The sequence below is a fragment of the Seriola aureovittata genome, chromosome 2 (genome assembly GCF_021018895.1).
Source record: "Seriola aureovittata isolate HTS-2021-v1 ecotype China chromosome 2, ASM2101889v1, whole genome shotgun sequence".
NCBI classification, from domain to species: Eukaryota; Metazoa; Chordata; class Actinopteri; order Carangiformes; family Carangidae; genus Seriola; species Seriola aureovittata.
Window position 1 is genome coordinate 31,663,765 of NC_079365.1, and position 13,736 is coordinate 31,677,500.

At 45.5% G+C, this 13,736-nt stretch overlaps 1 protein-coding gene across 5 annotated transcripts in view; it reads right to left on the reverse strand.

Annotated features, from left to right (window-relative positions):
• Positions 1-9,092: 9,092 nt before the first annotated feature.
• raly (RALY heterogeneous nuclear ribonucleoprotein) overlaps positions 9,093-13,736 on the reverse strand; it is an 87,452-nt gene continuing 82,808 nt past the window's right edge. For 3 of the 5 annotated variants that reach the window (XM_056364245.1, XM_056364236.1, XM_056364228.1), the window contains one exon: positions 9,094-11,902. The gene's annotated coding sequence lies outside the window, so the exon portion shown is untranslated. Of the gene's footprint in view, positions 11,903-13,736 lie in introns of all 5 variants that reach the window. The other 2 variants (XM_056364251.1, XM_056364226.1) reach the window with 2 other exon arrangements.

The window sequence follows — 13,736 nt, forward strand, 5'->3', positions numbered from 1 at the left end:
CATGGGTGTTTTCTTTTCTTCAGTGTCTGGACCACATTTCATTTAAAGGTGGCAACAAAGTCTGGGGAAAACAAAGCTTCTCTGAATACACGACTCCTCCAGCCTGTGGAACTCTTCATGATTTAATCAACTTTATTTATACAGCACTTTTCTAAAGGTTCCACAGTCATAAAACAGAGCAATCACACATTACAAATTGTTTCGATTTGATTGGATTGAAACTAAGAGACGGGAAAATGTTAAGGATAAATAAATGATTAAAAGCATAAAACAAAACTAATTAAAAGCTTCGTTATAGCAATGAGCCGTTATTGGATAGAGACAGACGGGACATGCAGGGACAGAGTTCCTCTGCAGCTCTGTCACTATTCAGCATTAAAGTTAATGGACATCCAGTGAGAGAGGAGACTGAGGGGAGGTCTGATGGATTTATGGATCAATACATTCACATATGAAAATATTGGTGTTATGGAAACCTGATCAGCAGCAGCATGTAGCTGCAAACAGAGGGCCAAGAATCGAGCACAGGTGAGATCTGTGTCTCTGGAGGACACAACTGAAGCACAGGTGAGACTGGAAGAGAGGTCTAACAGAAGCACAACAGTCCAACAGAGTTCACTCTGTCATTTAAAACTACTGGATGAACATTTGAAGCCAGCGCCTCACACACTCTCATGAGCAGCAGAGTGACAGTGACAGTGGAGTGATAACGCTGCTCTGCCTCGTGGTCAGAGCGTCTCGGTCACTGAGCAGCTTAAAACCATCTGAAGTAAAGTAAACTAGCTAACTAACTAAATAAAATTCACATCAGCTGAGTTCCTGAAACAACCGGAGGATCAATGTCAAACCACCACAACAGCCTGTTTTAGAACGACGGCTCATTACTGTTGAATGAGCCTCAGGCTCCGTGTGCGTTTGATCCAGATCAATAAGTTCACCTTCAGATCAATAAGTTCACCCTCAGATCAATAACTTCACCTTCAGATCAATAAGTGTCAGTGTCACTGTAGAGAGCTGTCCTCTAGAAGACTTCTGTTGTCATGGTAACAGTAATAAGCATTTACAGTCTTCGAACTGACACAAGACAGTCGACAGAGGATTTTCTCTGAGCGTCACCAGCTGTTCCCGCCCTTACTGTGGCCTAGCAACCTTGACTTCGTTTGTTTCCTTCGTTTCCTGGGAAACGAAGGAAACATTTGAAGGAGATTTGAAAGTAATGAGAAAATGTATTCTGACAACAGACACAAGTGAGATTCATGGGAAATATTTACAAACTGTATTTCTTGGTTTTATAAGAGAAAAGACTCAAAGGATGAAGAGTAACTGGTTGGTCACCTCTGACCAAGAGCATCTTCGCTATGGCGACCGTCCCAGATGATGAGCTACGCGTCGCTGTTGTGCAGCTTTGTCAGAAAAGACTGAAGCATGTGCGCCTTCGCTGTGTCGCCCGCATCATGGTGGCGAGACACGTCATCGTGGGTCGCCCTGATGCAGCAGCGTCTTATTCCCTGGTGTCGACACTTCTGACACTCACACTCGCTGCAGAGCTTAAATACTGTAAGCCTTAAATCCATCCAGGCTCCCGTGCTCTCCTGTCTCTCAGTGTCATCCAGTTGTGGTTTTGCAAGACTGATGGCGAAACAGTTGTTTCCTCCAGCACCACGAGGGAGGGGATTAAGGAAATGTCAGGGTAACTTCACTTTCAAACAGCTCTGACCTGTTTATTACCACCCATAAGTTAACGTTAAATTGTCTTCACTCATCTGAATCCCCAACACGTCAGTCAATGACGCAACAGCCGTCAAATGTGCACATCTGCTGCCCCAAAGCAGCAATAAACGCAGCCTGTTTTTCTAGGAAGACGTCCTCGTGAGAGGTAGAGTCAACGCCGAGGTCTAATCCTCAGACTGTTTTCCAAAAACAAGCAGAGTCTGAGCGGAGGTTGAGGGGTGACGGTCCGGTTCAAGAGTTTGGAGGGGCAGAGGGACAGTTGGCCAGCGCCTCGTCTCATTTCAGCTCATTATTTTGAACCATAATAAAAGTTGGTTTCATGAGAGGCTCCTCGTCCATCTGGACTTTTAACGAAGTTTCCCAGAAGTAACGACTCTAAACATGTGATGTGCAGCTCAATTCAACTTTGCATTAAGTGCGTTTCAGTCTCAGGTTGAAGTTATTCATTTCTTTAGCGGGGTGGGGGCGGAGCTTGACTTTATTTTTCTCTTAGTATTTTCTAAATCTCTGATTTCAGACCTCCTCAGGTCGACGTAAAACCTTTAACTTATTCAAACAATGACTGTTTTCCGGGTGTTGACAGAAGGCGCCTCACCTCCATCCTCACTTTGTTTTAATCACCTCCAGCTGTGAGCAGCTCCTTCATTTCCTCTGTGCATTGTGGGAAACTATCAAAAAACTATCAAAAATAAAGGATTTTAGTCTGAAAACTGAAAAAGATTTTTCACTGTGAAACAGCTGTAATGTGAGTAATGAACCAGGACACAACGCCTGCTGAGCCTCTTCCTGCAGGAACCTTCAGGGTCATTAGGGAGAACCTGGCTCACCTGGCTCACCTGGGCCCCTCCCCCTCCCTCTCGCAGTGTAACTCTCCAGGTACAGCTCACTATAATAAACACAGCAGCGAGCTTCGGGACGAACCGTGAACTCTCTCAGGCCGAAACAGGAACTGTCCGAACTTTTCGTAACCATGGTTACTCCCAAGCGTCTTTGGTGGAGTTTCTTTTTTGTAAACACCTCCTCATTTGTAACCCTGATGTTTATCGGGGGGGGGGGGGGGGGGTCAGCTGCTGCTGTTTCACGTCCCCTGAGTTTGACCCTCTGGGTCTGATTGGATCTGCTCTTCATTCACTTTATAATAATAAAAAACAAACTGAGTTTTCTGTGTGTGTGGTCTCTGTCCAGGACGGAGCCTGTTTCAGACCCTGAGAAGAACCAGGAACATCCTTTAACTCCAGAGATGTGTGTCTACATACTGCAGCTCCATAAGTGAGAAAATAAGCGGCTCACTCAAACTGATCTGAGCTCAGCGATGTCACCTTTCTCTCATCAGCTGGTTAACTGTTTCCACTCGTCTGTTGACAGACCTGACAGAAATGTGTTTACAAAGCGTCGCTCTCACTCTGAAGCTCAGTGTTGGTTCGACAGAGAGCTCAGGCACAGATAAAGACAGACTCAAAGCCCAAGATGTGTTCAAGGTATGAAAACCATGTGTTTGCCATTTTCAAGTACATTTTGAAAGATTACATGCAGATGAAAGATAAAACAAACCTCAGAGAGAAGAAGGTCAGAAGACCAAAACTCAGAGGATCAGCTGCTAAACGTCAACAGGTGTCGAGGTCGAGGTTCAGATCCTTCATTTCACTTGATAGAAGTCAAATAAGCTTTAAACTTAATTCTTTATTATGATTTAGCCTGTTAGCCTATGCTCCTCTGATCAGAGCATCTTTAAAGCTCCATGTTTTCTTCTTCTTCTTCTGTGTTTTATTTGAAGTGTTGATCCACCAGAAGATATAAAAACCTTCTCAGTGTAGTTTCACATCTCCTCTCTCAGGCTTCTCTCTGCAGCTCTAGTAACAACAGGTCGGTGAGCCAATCAGAAGAGAGGAGGCTCTGAGCCTCTCTTAATTCTTTAATTTCTGTCGACCAGTTTGATTTCCAAACTGTACCTGTCAGATTGACTGAAGCTGCAGGACAGCCTGTCCCTGCTGGACCGGCATGTAGAGACACAGAGACACCTGGAGCTATTTGTTGCACCTCAAGTACATTTTTTCCAGATGTCCTCTCATGTTTCAGACCCGATGAGATCAGATTTGTCCCGTTTGATCCCCACACCGAGCTGCATGAGTCTGTCCCAACACGTCCTGAAGTGACGGTGACAGCACAGCTCGCAGTAGTCAGACTGTGACTTGGATATCTGTGTCATATTTGAGGTTTTCTGACGTGAGCTGTTGGCGAAGGTGAAGTGAGTCACACACTCGCTGCAGCAGGTGCAAACAGTTAGAGGCAGAGCGGCGAACAGATGTTCTCCAGTTCAAAAGAATCACTGTGGCTGAACAACACCGGGATCACAGCGGCGTCACGTTCACCAGAGGCTTGGATGGAGTTTAGAGAAGGACACAGAGATGCTCATTGTACGAGCTGTCGCCCAGTTCAGGCGCCGCGTCCTTCAGAGTCTGAATCGGACGTTGGGGGATTTGTGGAGGAGTCACAGAGGAGTGTCTCTTTGCGTCGCCAGCTGTTCCTGCCCTTATCGCTGTGGCACAAAGTGCGGATCCTGTCACCTAGCAACCTTAACAACAACGTCGACAGCTGAGTTCGTCTCATTCTCATGGACACGATATCTCAGTAACACCTTGAGGGAACTTCTTCACACTTCACTCAAACATTCACCTGGACTCAAAGATGAACTGATTAGATTTTGGTGGCTAAAGGTCAAAGGTCACGGTGACCTAAGAAAACTGTTTTTATCCATTACTTAAGACTTCACAAAGAATTAATGACAAAATCTACACAAATGGTGATTATTTCATCAGACCCGGGATAAACCGAGGTAACGGGAAACTAGTGTCACCTTCACATTAGAAGCGTGATCCTCAGGCTCAGTGCGGTTTGCTTTCACTGCTGGTGAACAACGAAACAGGTGGGACTTTGAAGGACCCTCCGTTGTCCAGGGGAAGGAGGACATGTTTGAAGAAGCCTTGGACATGAGACGGTCTTCAGATGCAGCTTCAGTTCCTGACGGGGAAAAGTCTTTTACTTCACATACATATATAATCTAAAATAAATGAGATATATTCATGCTTTGCCTGAGATGATGTGTGAATATTTGATGCTGTAAATGTTGGTGCAGAGCTGCCTCTCCTCTCACCTGAGGGTGGAGTCGATGCTCGTCAGGGAGAAGCTGGATCACCTGGTCTGGTTCCTCCAGTGACCCCATGAACGCCACGGCACATTCTTTAAGTTGAAAACCTTCTTGGCAACAAACCACATTCTGATTCTCTTCTTTTATTTATCTTTAGTAACTGAACATGAAATGAACTTGATTGAAGTGACAGCTGATGTGAGGTCTGTTTCTCTCTGTGCTTCAACACTTTAAATGTAAGAAAGTGACTGCAGCTTCACGAACTACTGTTTCCTCTCCAAACCTTTGTTGGTGAAAGTGGATTTAATGATTCACTAACTCACATCTTGTTAAACATTGTGGTTTAATAAAGACTGAGACGGCAGCAGTGAAAACAGATCAGCCACTAACTCCTGAGCTTTCGTCGGTTCAGCTCATGTTTCTCTCTGAAAGAAAAGTCGCAGATAAAATCACAGAGGATCAGACGTTAAATGTGAACAGGTGTGGAGGTTCCTGCCTCTGATTCCAGGAGCCGTCTGAAGCCAGCGTTTTGATTAAAGATCACAGACGGCTTGTGATCACTCAGTGGCTCTGAGGGGGGGGGACACACTTACAAACATTTAGTAGTTGAAGAGCTGAAGTGTTCACAGGTGCAGGAGGTCAGAGGGTCAAGTTGGTTTGGAGCCGTGTGTTATCAAAGCGAGGAGGTAATTCAGAGGTGAGACAGAGACAGTCGTTCTGCAGCTAGAGAATGATGGAGGAGTGTTTCAGAGGACATGGTCTCCATCAGTGTTCAGATCACAGGCTTCATCTGTGGATCATTCAGTTCGATCCAGCTGCTGTAGAAACGATATCTGCTGTTAATGGTTCTGATCCAGTTTCTGCATCACAGATCGTTTCATGTTCAGCTTTTAGAACCGGAACAAGATCGTCTTCACAAAGTGATGCTTGGAGATCAGAGCTCCGTCCTTCGGAGGCTGAACACAGCCGAGTCATTTCAAAGGCTCCTGGACCACGAAGGCTCCAACAGGTGGATCCTTCCAACACATCCCAAAATAGCTGCTGGCGCCCAGAGAAACTCCTCCGTAGAGCAGACGGCGTCCTCTGATTAACGTCCCCTGAACTGGGACACAGTGACGTCTTCTACTGAGATGTAACATGAATCCAGAGAAACGTCACCTGTCTTCACTTCCTGCTCTCTCTGCTGACCTCACTGTCTTCACCTTCCTCTCCCTCAGGTTCCTCATATTTCTAATATAATAATAATAAAGTTTATTTATGAAGCTCTTGAATCAGAGATTACAAAGTGTTTCACAAAGATAAAATAAAACAGACGTGGACAAAGCTCTTTTGTTCTCTCGTTGTTTATGGAGATAAAAAGATGAAACGAGACAAAGGTTTTCATGTTTTCATTCTGATCACAAACGTCCTCAGACAAGTTCCAACTCTGTTCTTTATTTACATGTTGTAAAGGTGCAGACAGAGGAGTCATCATCATCGTCACCTTCATCGTACAGCACGCACACCTCATTAAAAATAACAGCAAAGCCTGTTTTAGAACATCAGCATGTAGAAATCAGAAGGGGGGTCTTTTACTTCACATACATATATAATCTAAAATAAATGAGATATATTCATGCTTTGCCTGAGATGATGTGTGAATATTTGATGCTGTAAATGTTGGTGCAGAGCTGCCTCTCCTCTCACCTGAGGGTGGAGTCGATGCTCGTCAGGGAGAAGCTGGATCACCTGGTCTGGTTCCTCCAGTGACCCCATGAACGCCACGGCACATTCTTTAAGTTGAAAACCTTCTTGGCAACAAACCACATTCTGATTCTCTTCTTTTATTTATCTTTAGTAACTGAACATGAAATGAACTTGATTGAAGTGACAGCTGATGTGAGGTCTGTTTCTCTCTGTGCTTCAACACTTTAAATGTAAGAAAGTGACTGCAGCTTCACGAACTACTGTTTCCTCTCCAAACCTTTGTTGGTGAAAGTGGATTTAATGATTCACTAACTCACATCTTGTTAAACATTGTGGTTTAATAAAGACTGAGACGGCAGCAGTGAAAACAGATCAGCCACTAACTCCTGAGCTTTCGTCGGTTCAGCTCATGTTTCTCTCTGAAAGAAAAGTCGCAGATAAAATCACAGAGGATCAGACGTTAAATGTGAACAGGTGTGGAGGTTCCTGCCTCTGATTCCAGGAGCCGTCTGAAGCCAGCGTTTTGATTAAAGATCACAGACGGCTTGTGATCACTCAGTGGCTCTGAGGGGGGGGGACACACTTACAAACATTTAGTAGTTGAAGAGCTGAAGTGTTCACAGGTGCAGGAGGTCAGAGGGTCAAGTTGGTTTGGAGCCGTGTGTTATCAAAGCGAGGAGGTAATTCAGAGGTGAGACAGAGACAGTCGTTCTGCAGCTAGAGAATGATGGAGGAGTGTTTCAGAGGACATGGTCTCCATCAGTGTTCAGATCACAGGCTTCATCTGTGGATCATTCAGTTCGATCCAGCTGCTGTAGAAACGATATCTGCTGTTAATGGTTCTGATCCAGTTTCTGCATCACAGATCGTTTCATGTTCAGCTTTTAGAACCGGAACAAGATCGTCTTCACAAAGTGATGCTTGGAGATCAGAGCTCCGTCCTTCGGAGGCTGAACACAGCCGAGTCATTTCAAAGGCTCCTGGACCACGAAGGCTCCAACAGGTGGATCCTTCCAACACATCCCAAAATAGCTGCTGGCGCCCAGAGAAACTCCTCCGTAGAGCAGACGGCGTCCTCTGATTAACGTCCCCTGAACTGGGACACAGTGACGTCTTCTACTGAGATGTAACATGAATCCAGAGAAACGTCACCTGTCTTCACTTCCTGCTCTCTCTGCTGACCTCACTGTCTTCACCTTCCTCTCCCTCAGGTTCCTCATATTTCTAATATAATAATAATAAAGTTTATTTATGAAGCTCTTGAATCAGAGATTACAAAGTGTTTCACAAAGATAAAATAAAACAGACGTGGACAAAGCTCTTTTGTTCTCTCGTTGTTTATGGAGATAAAAAGATGAAACGAGACAAAGGTTTTCATGTTTTCATTCTGATCACAAACGTCCTCAGACAAGTTCCAACTCTGTTCTTTATTTACATGTTGTAAAGGTGCAGACAGAGGAGTCATCATCATCGTCACCTTCATCGTACAGCACGCACACCTCATTAAAAATAACAGCAAAGCCTGTTTTAGAACATCAGCATGTAGAAATCAGAAGGGGGGGGGCTGTGTTTTCCTCTGACGGTGGTTTGTTAGCACGTTAGCATGTAGCTCACTTTTACATGAACCTGCTGTAATGCTGATTGTTCATGAGGGTGAGAAACAGAGAGAACATCATCATCATCATCATCAGAGTCTGATCAGGGTGAAGCTGCTGCTGCTTCTGTCTCAGTGACTCAATATCAACACAACAGAACGACTTTCACATTCAGTCACTGAGAAAAGGAAGAAGAGGAAACAACGCTGATCAAGATCTGAGGAGAGGAAACGAGGAGCTGAGGAATTAAAAAGGGTCAAAGATGAAAATGGCAAAAGGAAGACAAGAAAGAAAAGATGATGAATAACGAGTCAAAGATGAAATGGAAAAAGGAATAAAAGAGATAAAAGAGAGAGATGAAAGAGAAATGAAGACGACAGAACAGATGTGATGGACAGAGGTGTAGCACCTACACGTGCGCCTACGGTCACGTTCTCTCCACTGTTGCTACGGTGACAAGATTCCATAGATCAGTGAACTAAGATCACATGATCAGATGTCAGACTGACGCAGCATCAGACAAACACCCAGCTCAGTGACATCAGACCACACTGTGATGTAGCAGGTTGTAGTTAGCTTAGCATTAAGCAGCAGGTGAATGAACACAAGTCGTTTGTGTTTAAATGATTTCAGTTACTGACTTGTGTCGAGCAAATGAAGCCTCAGTGGAAACATCCATCCAGAGGAGAAGCTAAGCTAACAGGCTAGGCTAAGCTAGCTTTCTGTCCCAGTGTAACAGACTGACTTTGTTTCTGTGTAAATGCATCACAGATAAAGAAACTGGAGGGAGGAGGCAGGAAGGAAGCAGGAAGGAGGGAGGAGGGGGGAGGCAGGAAGGAGAGAGGAGGCAGGAAGCAGGGAGGAGGGAGGGGGGAGGAGGCAGGAGGGAGGGAGGAGGCAGGAAGGAGGAAGCAGGGAGGAGGCAGGAAGGAGGGAGGGGGGAGGAGGCAGGAAGGAGGGAGGGGGGAGGAGGCAGGAAGGAGGAAGGGGGGAGGAGGCAGGAAGGAGAGAGGAGGCAGGAAGCAGGGAGGAGAGAGGAGGCAGGAAGCAGGGAGGAGGGAGGAGGCAGGAAGGAGGGAGGAGGGAGGAGGCAGGAAGGAGGGAGGGGGGAGGAGGCAGGAAGGAGGGAGGAGGCAGGAAGGAGGGAGGAGGCAGGAAGGAGGAAGCAGGGAGGAAGTAGGAAGGAGAGAGGAGGCAGGAGGAGGGAGGGGGGAGGAGGCAGGAGGGAGGGAGGAGGCAGGAGGAGGGATTTCCTGATACTTGGTTGGTGGAGGTGGTGATTCTAGTTTTAATTGGCTCTCTACATGACCAACGCTTTAGTGACGATCAGATCTTCATGCGCTTAAAAAATATATAAATTAATATATATAAATTTCAAATATTTGATTTCATCACCTGGAGAAAAGAAGTGGCGGAGCGTCGCTCAGGTGCGCTCCAGCAGCACTACACCTGTTGTTCAGTGAAGAAGTGGGTGAATGAGAGGAAAGGAAGGATGACATGGAGACACAGGTGGGAGGGTCTTTACAGATTCACATTATCAACAGGAGAAAAAGGTTCTTTCTCCTCAGGCACCTCACACCTGCAGCTCCGAGTCATGAGGAGGAGCAGCGGCGGGAAAAAGACCAGATTCATTGCAAACAGCAGAGTTGAACCTGAAGCTCAGAACTGCGTGAACACAGTGAAGTGACGTGTGAAGGACTGAAACATGCTGATCCACCAGTGTTTTACAGCTGCTGTGGAGCGTTTCCTCTCAACTGTCACAGACATTAACAGTCAGAGAAAAGAGCTTGTATTTTCATGAGTGTCTCAGACGGGGTCAGAAGTCACTGAGGAGCCGAAGTCATCATATAAAACATTGGTTGTTTTGTCATTTTTTACTTTTTTAATTGTTGCTTCGAACCTTCTCACCTGTAATAAAAGCCCCATGTGTTATTTGTGAATTTCAGAATATGAAGGAGCAGCTCGCAGCTTCAGGATAATAAACCTGTGAACACGTGCTGGTGATTAATAATAAAACCTGTTTTTATATTTCACCTTTACTCAGCTTCTCCTGACCCCATGCCGAGTTCCTCTAGTTTGGCATCAGTGATTGAAACTCTGTGTTGGAGTTGCTCAATCTCAGAGTGATTCAAAGTTCATGAATCAAATCTACAGTCTTAAATATCTATATAATTTCTACAGGTTTCAGATATCAGCCCTCATCAATACTGATGATGTGGTGACACCTTCTGTATCTTGTTGAGTCAGTGCTCGGGATGTGGAGCTGCCGCTGTTTTCTTTAACCAAATCTGGTTTAATTCATGCAGCGTGGAGGGACACAGCAGCTGTTAGAGGTCGTCTGAAGGAGTCTCAGGCTCCGCCCACATGGCGTTTTAGTTTTAAAACTCATCTCTTCTTCTACACTTCCTCCTCTGTCCACACAACTCCAGAGTCTTCAGACGCTCAAACCGAGACTTTCAGAAACTCTGCTGGACACGTTTTATTCTGAAAACTCTGGAGTTGTGTTTTATTTTGAAAACTCTGGAGTTGTGTTTTATTTTGAAAACTCTTGGGTCGTGTTGTAGTCTGGACAGAGAGTGTAAACGATGAGGTCACAGCCAGGGTCTCTCCTGATTGGCTGTCATCAGCCTGGACTACCAGTGGTGAATACAACATGATAATGAATGACAGTGTTACTGACCTTGTTGTCTTTGCAGCAGCTGCTGTTCACTTACATTCTCTGTTTTAATGCTACAACTGTCTCTGCTGTTCCTCCTTCAGAGGCTTTACTGCAGAGGAGACAAGCTACTTCCTGTTTACACCGACTCGCACACGCTCAGTGCAGGCGAATGCTCAGGTGTTTTCAGGTGTGTTTGTGTGGACCGAGATTGTTTTGGTTTTAAATTCAAAACTTATCAGTGTGGGCGTGGCTTCAGAGAAACATTCAGTACGTTTCCTTGTTAATGCAACCTGGCCTTCATTTACTCTGATCTATACAACATTAACTGATCAATACTGATCAATCAGATATGTTCATTTCTCACTGGTGTCAAACTAATTTCAAAGTTTTAAAAATCTAACTGCAGTTGAACCAAATGACCTTGTTATGAATGTGACTGAATTCAAACTGTGTACCAGGTTTGTAAGCAGCAGTGACAGTGGTCTTGTGGCTCCGCCCCCTCAGCTCTGTGGTCATCTGTGGTTTCGTCTTTCATTTTCATCTCAGAGGAATTTGCACTAACAGAGTTTTTAGTCGTCGAACTGCTCGGCCTGTTCCACAGCTCCAGCTTCCCCACACATGGGTGTGTGCGTGTGTGCGTGTGTGTGTGTGTCTGTGTGTGTGTCTGTGTGTGTGTGTGTCAGTGTTTGTAAAATCTGTTGGTTTAAGATGCATTGACAGCAGCCTGCTGTTTTACTGTTTCCCTGTGGCTCTGACACAGAATCATGTCTATTTCCTTTGCTTTGTGTGTTTGTGTGTGTGTGTGTGTGTGTGTGTGTGTGTGTGTGTGTGTGTAACTCATCAGTTTATGATGTGTTCTGGCAGTACCCTGCTGTTTTAGTATCTTCCTGTGGCTCTGACAAAGTGTCGGGTCTGTCTCTCTGCTGTGTGTTTTTACAGTTGTGAGCGGGAGTCTGGCTCCCTGCTGTTTGATGGCCTTCCTGTGCTGTTATCCAGTTCTCTGTCAATCCAAGGCTCGCTCTCTCCCTCTCTCTCTGTCTGTCTGTCTGTCTGTCTGTCTGTCTCGTCCTCCACAGTCCACTCCACCTGAAACAGAGACCACATCATTAACAACAGGAATACAGAAGCGCACATAAACTCATCAACCACGATCACAAATCAGATACAGCGTCAGACGCTCGTCTCCTGCAGAGTGACGCTGAGCAGCGGAGGAGGAGGAAGTGTGACGTTCTGACAGGACAGAGAAGCTCTCGAGATGTCTGACTTTGTTTCTGGAGAACACACTTCAGTTTGTCTCTGACCAACGCTCAGCGCTCCGTTCTTCTTTCTTCATGCAAACTTTACAGCTGTGTCTCAGCTCAGGGTCTCATCCTTCAGAGGCTGCTAACGATAACGTCAACGTGTCACGACCGGACTGTCCCATTTCAAAGGCTCCTTCAAATGTTTCCTTCTTTTCCTGGACAACATATCCCAAGATTCATTGTGCCAGTGATGGAAATAATCAGTCAGTAAACAACAGTGACAGAGAGGATCACACTGTTAAATTTCAGCATTGTGTTTCAGTTCAACAGCTAACGGTACAACTGTGAAACTAAAAGATTTATGAAGTCTAAAAGTTATGTGTTGTAATGGTTGCTAAGTAACAGAAGTCGCACTTTGCAATGCAACAGTAAGGGCGGGAAAAGCTGGTGATAGAAAGTGAAAATCCTCTGAAGACCAGGCCATCTCATTTCAGTTCACCACACCTTCCTACAGCTAACTAACACCAAGCTAACTGTCCTACATCTAACTGACACCGAGCTAACTGACACCGAGCTAACTGACACCGAGCTAACTGTCCTACATCTAACTGACACCGAGCTAACTGACACCGAGCTAACTGTCCTACATCTAACTGACACCGAGCTAACTGACACCGAGCTAACTGACACCGAGCTAACTGTCCTTCATTTAACTGACACCGAGCTAACTGACACCGAGCTAACTGACACCGAGCTAACTGACACCAAGCTAACTGTCCTACATCTAACTGACACCGAGCTAACTGACACCGAGCTAACTGACACCGAGCTAACTGTCCTACATCTAACTGACACCGAGCTAACTGACACCAAGTTAACTGTCCTACATCTAACTGACACCGAGCTAACTGACACCGAGCTAACTGACACCGAGCTAACTGTCCTACATCTAACTGACACCGAGCTAACTGACACCAAGTTAACTGTCCTACATCTGACACCAAGCTAACTGACACCGAGCTAACTGACACCGAGCTAACTGACACCGAGCTAACTGTCCTACATCTAACTGACACCGAGCTAACTGACACCAAGTTAACTGTCCTACATCTGACACCGAGCTAACTGACACCGAGCTAACTGACACCGAGCTAACTGTCCTACATCTAACTGACACCGAGCTAACTGACACCAAGCTAACTGTCCTACATCTGACACCAAGCTAACTGACACCGAGCTAACTGTCCTTCATTTAACTGACACCGAGCTAACTGACACCAAGCTAACTGTCCTTCATCTAACTGACACCGAGCTAACTGACACCGAGCTAACTGACACCGAGCTAACTGTCCTACATCTGACACCAAGCTAACTGACACCAAGTTAACTGTCCTACATCTAACTGACACCGAGCTAACTGACACCAAGTTAACTGTCCTACATCTAACTGACACCGAGCTAACTGACACCAAGCTAACTGTCCTACAGCTAACTGACACCAAGCTAACTGTCCTACATCTAACTGACACCAAGCTAACTGTCCTACATCTAACTGACACCAAGCTAACTGTCCTACATCTAACTGACACCGAGCTAACTGACACCAAGCTAATTGTCCTACATCTAACTGACACCGAGCTAACTGACACCAAGCTAACTGTCCTACATCTAACTGACAC